Genomic DNA, 10,860 nt, shown 5'->3' with positions numbered 1-10,860 from the left:
GGCGCCCGGCTCGGCGGGCAGCCTGGCGCGGATCCGCGCCGACCACGAGCGGGCCCTGCGGGAGGCCAAGGAGACGCTGCAGAAGCTGCCCGAGGAGATCCGCAGGGACATCCGCCAGGACAAGGAGAAACTCGCGCAGGACGCCCGCGGCAGGAAGGAGGCGGCCGCCGCGGGGCTGCCCCGGCGCCCCTTCCGCCAGCCCGCGGGCGCCGTGGGGCAGGAGCCCGCCGACCCCGCCGTGCGGCAGCGCAGGGACAAGATCAAGGAGGTGCGTGCCGCGCAGCGAGCGCGCAGGGAGCGCCCCGGGGCGCAGCCCCGACGGAGCGGCCGCAGCCCCGCGCAGCACCGGGGCCGCCGCCGTCCTGCGCTCCCCGTGCGGGGTTTTCTTTTATTTCCCCCCTCCGGGCGCGGTCGCGAGCGGGTTAGGGGTGCTCCGAAGTTCGTGTGGCCGCGCGGCTGCCCCGCGCGTGACAAGTTCCTCTCAGCTCTGCCCCGTGCGCGGCGCCCTCGAGCCCCTTCCCAAGGGGCTCCTTGCGGAAATCCCGCGTACGCGGTGCCTCAGAGAGGGTCTCAGCGGGGCTCCTTCGATAGGGTTTTGCCTGGTGCGCAGCCCAACTTGCCCTCCTTACTGGCTGCTTTTTTCATCCCACATCTGGTTGCGGGGATCAGGGTTGGTGAATTAGTGGCTAGTTGCCGTGTCCCCTCTTCCGCGGGGACGGGAAAGGGACGGGAGAGAGGCTGAAACTCGTGCGTATGTGTTTGTGCGCTTGCACTGAGCGGTATGAGGAGCGAGCACTGACATCACCCACATGTCAAATAACAAGCACTTGCACGTCTCGAGTTGGGGCTTTGGAGTCCTCTCCGCAGCTCCAAGTGCGTTAGCGAACAGCGCAGTGGTCATGAGCAGGGGATGCCAGTGCGGAGGTGTCTTGAGGGGAGAAGCTCTCAGTGTGTGTTACAGATCTGGCGAAAAGTGTGTGAGAGACTTATCTCCTTTTCACTGCCACACGCAGCCTCCCCGAGCCACATGGAACAAGTAAAAGTACCGGCAAACGGGTTTTCCAGGGCTCTGGAGTTGCCATTCTGGACTCTTCAGAGCGGTGTAGCTGCTGTGCTGCGTTTGGGGTGGGAAGGAGCTGGCACTTCCCGTGCAACAAGTAAATAAGCTGAGGGAAGAAGGTAGAACTTAAGTATGTTTCTGCTTTTTGCTATGGCAACTAGTCCAACTATCCTTTAATATACTGAAATACATACATTTGTATKTGTGTGTCTGTACATATACATACTTAAGTACATAAATACCCTTGTACGTCTTTCCATCCCATCACTCTTCTTTCTTGCCTGTTTCCCGCAGCAGCCCCTGACAGTCTAACAACCCCCCAAACCAGATRTCTGGCAATGCAAGCATAGGAAATGACAGAAAGACTGTGCGGAGTTTTCAGATCTCTATTTTCTTCATGTCTTAGTATGTTTAATTTTATTTCTGTTACTTCTGGGAGTTTCCTCTCCTGATTTAGTATCTGAACTTAACATAGTGCTTACTTCATCATTCTTCATTTCTTTCTTTCCTTTTCTGAAGAGTAAGCCTTGCTTTTATTTTTTCTCCCTGACATTAAAACAGTGTTTCCTATTCTKTGTTAACTTGTTTTCTTAGATACCCATTGTTACATATATTGCTGCTTTACTGCTGTTTTTGTTCTGTTACTATTTTCCATGTCTTTCCAATGCCTGCTACACTTTTTTTTCTTTTTAAATTGTATCTTTACTGGCAAGTTACACTTCTAATCTACAGGGCTTTTAGAAATAAATTGTAACTTTTTTACAAGTCTGAACTTTGTATTCAACTGCGCATGCAGGCRGGCTGAGGGAACCGCCAGCTCAGGATCCCTCTCAGGTTGCCTTGCGCTTGCAAGCAGGTGGCGCAAACTTTGAAGGCTCTTTCTGCTTCTGTGGCCTCTTGAACCCAAGAGAGTCCCACAGAGCTTGCGGAGCGGCGAGGCGGGCACTGGAGGCCCCGCTGCCCCGTGGCAGGATGGTGCCGCGGTCGGAGCCGTGTGCGCGGTGCCGCTTCCGCAGCCTCCTTGTGCCCGCGCAGCCCCTCTTGGGGCCTGAGCCCGTTGCGAGTGGGAGCCCTGTTTCTCCTCGCAGGAGGAACTGCACACGGCCGTTGGAAGGAGATCTGGCCGTGCTGCCTGCAATGAAGTTTGCCCAATACTTCCTGTTATAAACTGCTGTTGGTTGCTGTTGACTCCGCTTTTTTCTGCCTTTTTTTTTTTTTTTTTTTTTTTTTTTTTTTTTTTTTTTTAATGGCTGTTCTGATGTTGCCTGTACTGAGTGTCTTCCTCAGGCCAAATGTTTCAGGAAAAAACAACCCCTTTCAACAAAGCGGTACAGCTGCTTTCGAGCATATCAGCAAGGAGTTGTGTTCTGTTAGTCCCTGAGCCCTCCAGGCCAGCTCAGCGATGCTCTGGAGTCTCCGTGCCATGGAGCAGGGTCTGGTACCACCACCATCTCATGCGAGTTGCTGGTTTTTTGTGTCCTGCCTGGAACCTGGGGCTGAATGAGGAGGTTGTGGTTGGTGTTGTTGTTCTGTCACTCAGTCACCGACTAGCTAGGGGTAAAGGAAGGTAATGGAGACTCTGACCATGTTTTGGTGTTTCTGATGGGAACAGTCCTTGTCTGGCTGCAACCAACAGTGACATCAAGAATAACACCAGAAATGGATTGCAAATGCATAGGTAGTATGCAAAAGGTGACAGTTTGATGTGAGCTGAAGCAGTGATTAGCAGAGGACAGAGAAATCRGAGATGGGCTGGGAAGGCAGGAGATGCACTGTTTTGGTTAGGGAAATCTGACTGAATCTTTTGCAAGTCCAAACTCTCTCTCTTGGGAAGAGGCTGGGGATAAAAATAGTGATTGAATTATTTAGGTATTAGAAAAATAACAAAAATTGAACTCTTTCATTTCAGAGAAAAGGACTTGAAAAGGATGAATGAGCTAGCTCAGGTACTAGGAGCAATATAATCACATTAGCGCAGCACTCTGCTCAGGCTAATTAATCCTGCTGAGCAGCGAGCTCGTGGTGTTGGTGGAGCACCATACTAATGCAGCCGTGCTGCTCCTGAGCCGGGCGACCAGCTTGGGTGCTCGGTGCATTACTGTACGGTGCTGTTGAGGCGTGGGATAAAAGCTGCCTTGGCAAACTGGAACCCCATGCCTAAGTTATGTGATTGTGCTCCATATTCTTTCCAGCACTTCAGTCACTTCCACATCTTTTAACCCTTGTGGTCAATGAGGTAGAGGTCCCGGATGAGAGAGACTAATGCACTAATTCTGTTGTCGTTACTAAGCATCAAACCCTTGAGCTGGACAGTGCTGTGGTTATGAGGCAGCAAAACAGACTTGGCAGATGGAAGTTATCTCATGCTGTCTTTGAAGCAAGAGCCCAATTGAGGCTGCATTAGCAGCGTGAACTCTGGAGCTTCCTACATGCTTGTTTTGTTTGTTTAGTTTCACCATTACTTGTTTTCTGTGGTGGCAGCTTAATTGGAAAGCAGTGGAGTAAGTAAGAAGGCTTAGTAATGTTGCAGGGAAAATCAGAAATATCTGAAAAGGGGAAAAACAACAGCAACAAAACCAGAATCCTCGTGAGCTTGAGAATAAAAAATAATCAGAGATCTCATGTGGACTTGACCAGCAGGACTTGAGTGTGATGGRAACTCCCTGATAACAGAGAAGCGTGAAGGTAAAAGTGCACTGGGCAGCTCATCACTGAGAAAGGGCCCTCAGCTCCMTGTACCTTCCTGCACACTGGCACTACTTGTTCTTCTGCTGGTACTGCTGGCCTGGGGGGATCTCATGGGAACAGTAGGTGTGAAGAACAAGACTTCTTGCTTTGGTTTGGTTGCCTTGGTATGTAAAGCTGGTAAACTCACTGAACCAGCAGAAAGGTAACAGTGAGAAGAAGTTGGATAGTTCCTTAGAATGTTGTTGAGTCAAAGCGGTTAATGGAAGAGTCCCCTCCATGCTTCTTTCTGCTGTACCTCATGGAGGAAACAGGTGGAATGAGAAAGAGGAACAAAGCCCTTCCTTTCAGGAGGAAAGGAGGAGGTGGTTTGAGGAACTTATCTGACCTACCTTGGCCCTTAAGTTGGAGTCTCCACCATGTGACCTTTGCAGGGCAAAGGCTGAACCAGCTGCACTGACCTGCACTGACAGCAAGCTGCTGCTCCCAGCTCCTTTCTTCAGAACAGAGAGTGAGAAAAAACCCTACAGTGTCAGTAATTACTGGAACCCCTGGCCTCTCTCCTGGAATTTACAGTACTTTTATTGGTAGGAAGATTGTGGGGCCTAGGAGGGGAAGCAAAAGATTTTAAAAATGTTCTGGTCACCTCTTAAGGTGTTCCTWGTTCAAAAGCAAAAAGACATTTTGGTATGTTTCTTTAAGAATAAGATACAGGTAAAGGAAGTAATGTAATGAGTTAGTGAAACAGTGATTCCTAGCAGTATGTTGATGCAAGTGTTTTTGKTTTTTTTTTTCATTGTTAAGGTTTTCTCTATGTATTTTCTGACCTTAATGTCAACATTTTGGTTTGAGGGTTTTACATTGTCTTCCTTCCTGAATGACATTGCTCATATGCTTCTGTACTTCTGCTTTTTTTTTTTTTTTTTTTTTTAGATAGTATTGAGTTATTGAGTTAGATGCCTGGATATAGATTATCCAGCATGGCCCAATGGCATGTATGTATCTAATATACCTAAGTTATTAGGGAAGTCCACAGTGGGCTTGTGAGCATTCTCCCAGACTTTTTGGGTAGATCCATGTTCTTGTGAAGTGGCAGCTGCAGATGGGTACTGCATCTTAGAGTGTCTAAAATGTCACCAAATTATAGGTTAAATTGCTTGTTTAGTGGTAATGACAGAGAAGGATGCAGAGAAGTTTCATCTGAGCAACCACGCCTGATGCACTGACTCTCTTATGCAGATATCTTGGCACTGGCGCTGGCTAGAAGCTTTGCAGAGCCAATTCAACCTGCCAGCCTTTCCTGACTTTTCTGAGCCTGCCTGGAAGGGCTGATACAGCACTGTGGGGCTCAAAGAGAATAATTGTCCCCACTAGGCCAGTGCATTTGGAAGCAGGAGCAAAGTGGAGGCTTTGGCAGAGTGGGACTGGGGCATCTCCTGCCCCAAGACCCTAATGTGCCCCAGTGGTGGGGTGATTTGCTAGAATGTCAGTGAGAAGCCTTTTTCAAGACTGTTTCCAGCCCACTTCTTGGTGCCCACTTTTCTGGGAGCTCCATGGTTCAGGTGAGTTTCTTGAGTTGCCTGCTGTGTTCTCCCTGTTTTTTGAGGAGCTGRCAGCCTCTTCCAATGACTTGATGTTTCTGTCAGGTCTCACTGGAACCTCTTTCATAAGATGGATGAGTATCTCAGCCTGTGACAGTGTGCACAATTGATGGGGATGTGAAACTTTGGTACTTGCATGAGTTCCCATGGCTGGTTCTTGTCATCAGCCTTTACCTGCTTTCTGTGAGCTGATTAAAAGGATTTATTTTGTTTTCTTATGTGAGGTAATATGTTCAGGCTTGGTCTACATTCTCAATGGGTAAATTTATCAAAACTAACTGAATTTCATGTGTAACTGGATCCTCTAGGACTGTGAGGAAAATGAAAAGACTTGAATATCTTCACTGGAAAACATATGGCTTAAAAAAAAAAAAAAAAAAAAAGCCCTAAGCACGTGATTTATTCCTCAGCTGAAAACCATGCGCATGTTTTAGGTAGAGGCAAAAACTCAAGTTCTAGACGCACAAGACTCTTCTGGTAAAATGTAAATAAGGTGGTAAAAAGGGGTGAGGTAGAACTTAAAATGGAACGTCTCCAGAATTTCTGGCACAAGTTAGATTCTCCTAGTGATCTTGTATTTAATAGTTATGTAGCAGTCCGTGACAGCCAGTTAACTTAGAGAAATGGAGTAAATTGTCCTGTTGGTGAATACAACTACTTAAGGCTGTAGTTCTATGCTTCAGGCAAACTGAAGCAGAAAAAGTCCACCTGTTTATCAAAATCTACTGTTAAGGCTGAAAAATGTCTCTTGGAGGAGAAGTGCTACTGTGGCAGATGGACCAGTAGCTTTTTTTTTTTTTTTTTTTTTTTTTTTTTTTCATTAATGAACACACAGAATCATGAAAGCAAACCATGGACAGGCAGGAGCCAGCACATGAAGGATAATTAACTTAATTATATTACCACATGTATGGCTGTTGGACACACAGACTTTCTCTGAAAGCCGTCTCAAATATCCTGCTGTAGGAATCCCTGAGGGAGTTTGTTTTCTGGAATTTTTAGTTTGTGGAGCCAGCGTTGATGTAAATTTCTGTGGTTTTCATCTTTAAATAGAATACCTTACCAGGCAAATTTTATTTATGCATTAAATAATATCCATCTTTCTATCTCATTTGGCGGAATAACATTCTCATGCTTCAGGAGAGTGGCTTTCGTTTGGTGCTTGCTGCTGTCTGCCAGCACAGCGCTTCTCTGGCAATGAACTGTAGTCTGAGGTGGTATAAGGGTGATGAAATGTTCTGGTACTGTGCATTTCTGGTAACAAACTGTACTATTAACGTACATTTTAGACATTCCGCTTTGAGGAATTTTGTGGTTTATTTCTAAGTTATTTCTAGAACTGCCATTGTAAGCTTAAAGAAAGTAGTTATGTAGGTGGGCCTATGAATTAAGCAACGTGAGCAACGGACCAGTTACTCAGTATACTGGATCCTTGTGTGCATGTGTGTGTGAATACTTTCTTTATGCAAAAAGTGAGGGTTTTTAAATATCTGATACAAAGAATGTGTGTGTACTTGTAAGAAGTGTCTCTAGCTTCCTCTTTCTCTACGACTTTTTATAACTTGACCAATTATGAAAACATAATTGGTGTGTAATAAAGCACATGTTTACCTGAAGCAGATTAAAGGAAAGCCTGTTACAGAACTGTGTTACAACAGCTACCGCCATAGCAGAGCACTTGGCAGCCCTTCCCATAGCATTCAAAAGACYTTCCCCTGATGAGAAAGTAGTGTAGTGATGAGAAAGTAGGGGTGAGGGGGGTCTAGTGACTTGTCCAAGATCACTGGGCATTTCAGCAGCAGGGTCAAGATCAGCCCAGGATTACCTGGCCCCAGTTAAGTTGTTCTACACTAAGCCAAGGGCTGTTGCTCTGTGCTGTGTGGTGGCTGCTGCTTCTGTGTCCTTATCTGCTATAAATCTCTTGCTTGAGCTCGCTGGGGTCGGCCTAAAGCTGTTTTTTTGAGATTAAGACCACATATGGGCAGCTGTGGGCTGAACTGCCCTTCATCACCCTGTTTTCTACAGGAACAGGCTGAGTTTGATATTCCTCGAGTCAGCATTGAGGCCACCAGCTCAAGTGTTTTGAACAATACTCGAATGCTTGTGCTTTGGCCCAATGCTGTCTAGAAGGAAGGCAAGCAGGGTGGTAAAACTCCAGCCTTGCTTTTCTTGCATCTTGAAATGTTTGATTTGAACTCTGTTGTAACCACAGAAATGCCTATAAGAAGTAACATGACAGCCTGCTATAATTCTCCTCTGTAAGCTGCTTGGATTTTATAGCTGGCGTTTATGAAGATACAGGTATTGCTCATTCTGATGCCTCTAATTTTAAAATCTTTTCCAACAGATTGGATGAGCACATAACCTGCTGTTACATTCTTAAAACCGTTAAACACTCACAGCCCGTGTAGGAGCATTGAGATAGGCGGTTTCTTATGCAAAGGTAACTACAAGTGTAAAATCTGCTTTCATTTGTCCTCCCACTCACTCTTGGAATCTGTGTGTATCTTGGCTTTTACATTGTTTAAGGGATAAAGCACGCGGGTAGAAGTCTGACTTCTAAGAGACTTGAGCCCTTCATTTAAATACAGAGCTCTAATAAGGTAAGCAAAGACATGAAAATTGGAAGAGACAGAAAAGGCAATATTGAGTGAAGGGCCAAAAAGATGCTGTACACGGAATGAGCTAATGATTTGGGAACATCTGGCTGTTAAAAGACTTCCTGTGTGCCTTTCAAAAATTCTCTCAGAAGAATTGGCTTTTTTCTCTAATGCTGGATAGAAGAAGCTGCATTTTTTTGTGTAAAGACATGCTTTCTTGAAGTTCTCATGGGACAGGATGTATTGTTTGCATTTACATTAGATGCATATGTTTCATATRTAAGATTAGAGAAGCAAGGAGCAATATCTGTTTTTTTTTTTTTTTTCCTTTCCCCAGAAATTTGTATTATCTACCTTGTCTAGTGATGATCTTATCGCTTGGCAACGTGAGGTGGCTTTTTCAATTATTTAAAGTCAACGTGTGTTTTTAAAACATTCTAATAAAATTGCATTAGAACAGGATGGCTTGYTTCTTTAGTTAGCACTAAGACTCAGTGCTTTTTAATGTGTATTTATTTTTAATATATCTGCATATTTTCCTTTTGCTTAGCTCCCTGCATAATAAACATCTTTTGTTCGAGGAACCGTTTTTTCTAAGGAAATAGGAAGTAGCTTGGGTAAAAGAATACCAAGGGGGAGAAAAAAAAAAAAAAAAAAAAAAAAAAAAAAAGGCATGCTGTGGAAGAGGAGTGCTTAAGGAGATAGCAATTTTACTATTCACTGATATGCACACCCAGAGGCAGACCCAGTCTTTAATTCCACTGTCAGTTTTTTTGCTGCCTTTGAGTTCTGACATCTGCGGGTGTACTAAGTAGTGAGAGTCAGAATGAGGCTTTGCCTGAAACGCTGTCGGGAGGGAAATCTGCTGCTTGTTATTGTGGTTATAGTTCTCCACCCATCTGTGACTCTGAGAACTGCACTGCAAATTTTGTCTTGGACCTACATAGTAATATCTTTAAACTGGAGCTTAATGAAGAAAAACRGATATTAACAACTTAGAGTGACTGATATCCTCCCTCCCCACCCCAGCATGTGACAGGAAACCTAGTTATCACTGAGAGCAGGAGAATTATACTCATGGTGTGTTTAAGAAGTCATAGCACTTCAAAGCTGTCCTTGGTTTGGTGAGATTGCCTGAAGAACCACCGTGGAGAAACTGTGTGGTGTAGCGTAGTGCCAAAGTGCAAGTCGAGCGGTATTTTTATGTCTTACTCTCTAGAGCTCTAGAGCTAGCATGGCACCAAACCAGAATTGAATCTTCACGGAAATCTTGCCGAGGGCTAAGGTGACATCCCAGATCAAAAAGGGCATTTTGAAAAACAGCCTCTCTGAAGGAAAGCCCTTCAGCATTTTCATGCAGTGCCTTTAAAATGCCCCTGTATTTGTGGGTGTGTAGGAATGTGTGCAAACACTGAGGTGACTCTGTGTGTATGTGTGTGTGTCTGTGCRTGTAACACAGAGAGATGTATTCATATCTCTCTATAAAAATGTTTTACATGAGAGCCAAATACTTCATGCAGTTGGTAAAGGATGAATTCCCTTGCCTGTCCCCAAGGATGCAGTCTGCTGCGTGTAAGGCTCTGATCTGAATAAGTACCTTGAGTCAAAGGCATTGACTTTACAGATACTCATCTAAATTGGAAAGGTAATTATATATATATGCTGCTAGCAAAATGCAGAGCATGGAGTTGGGGCAAAGCAATTCTTGGATTTCAGCAGTTAACAGTTTTGCACAGATAATTTTGTTATATGAATCTAAGCCTTGAAAAAGTAGATGATATACAAAAAAGTTTTCAGTTAACCACAGCACAGTTTTATTATGCAGCCCAAACATCTCAAAACATTGTGGGGACGTGATTTGTCTGCCTTTATGTATGCTGGAGTTTTGGTTGTTCTTTCCCACAAGCTTCTGCTTACCACTATTACCAATAATTTTGTTACTGACAGAGAGGAACTCGGACTCACTTAATTATTTTTCCTAGCCTGTATAGAGGGAAAGCAATCTTCCTCTGTCTGTTTGAAGATCCCATGTATAATAATATGATACATGGATTATGACAGTCCGGGTGGTTACTGCCTGAAAAAGTGCTTTTGTTGCCTTATTTAGATCCTGCTTGCTATGAAGAAAGATGTTCTAAATTTTAACTATTTAATCACGAAACACAATGGTTGGTTTTATGAAGTGTAGGGGTTCCTGTTTCAGACTCCTAGAAACTGAGTTTTATTTTTAGCACTTGCAGGTTTTTATTTTGATGTCAATATAATTCCTAAAAAAAAAAAAAAAAAAAAAAAAAAATCTGACTTATTTTGATGGTTTGAACCTTGCAATAAGATTGCCAATTTTCTTCCAAGTGGAGGGCAATAACTGCTCAGCACAGTGGTTATTATGGAATGCATCACAAGCATGTAGAAATATATTAATAATGTTGTGTAATGTCATCATTTAAAGAAATCATAAAAATTCAAGTTGGAAGGGACCTCTCAGACATGTGGTCAATCTCTTGCTCAGAGAAGTACTGACTTCAAAATCAAATCAGGTTACTCAGAGCCCTGTGCAATGAAGTTTGGAAATCTCCAAAAATGGAGATTCTGCAGCTTCTCTGGAAAGACTCATTTCTGTCTCTAAAGATGTTAAATATGTCTCTTTTATTATTATCATTACTGTACCCAGTTTGAATTTCTCTTGCTGCAACTTGTGACCATTGCCTCTTCTTTCACCATGCACCACTGAGAAGAGCTTAACTCCCTTTTCTCAGTATGCAATCATTAGGTAGGTGAGACAGTGATTAAACTTCTCCCCTTCTCTAGTTTGAGCAAACCCATCTGCTTTGGCCTTTTCTCATGCATCAGATTTTCTCCCTCTCCTCTCCTCTCCTCTCCTCTCCTCTCCTCTCCTCTCCTCTCCTCTCCTCTC

At 44.3% G+C, this 10,860-nt stretch overlaps 1 protein-coding gene across 1 annotated transcript in view; it reads left to right on the top strand.

Annotated features, from left to right (window-relative positions):
• Positions 1-208: 208 nt before the first annotated feature.
• The window catches only part of MAN1A1 (mannosidase alpha class 1A member 1), a 133,859-nt gene continuing 123,207 nt past the window's right edge, over positions 209-10,860 (top strand). Inside the window, exon 1 of the mRNA XM_026044256.1 lies at positions 209-268. The gene's annotated coding sequence lies outside the window, so the exon portion shown is untranslated. The remainder of the gene's footprint in view (positions 269-10,860) is intronic.

The sequence above is a fragment of the Nothoprocta perdicaria genome, unplaced genomic scaffold (genome assembly GCF_003342845.1).
Source record: "Nothoprocta perdicaria isolate Ctin4 unplaced genomic scaffold, notPer1 scaffold_356, whole genome shotgun sequence".
Classification (NCBI taxonomy): Eukaryota; Metazoa; Chordata; class Aves; order Tinamiformes; family Tinamidae; genus Nothoprocta; species Nothoprocta perdicaria.
This window is presented reverse-complemented; position numbering and strand designations above follow the sequence as displayed.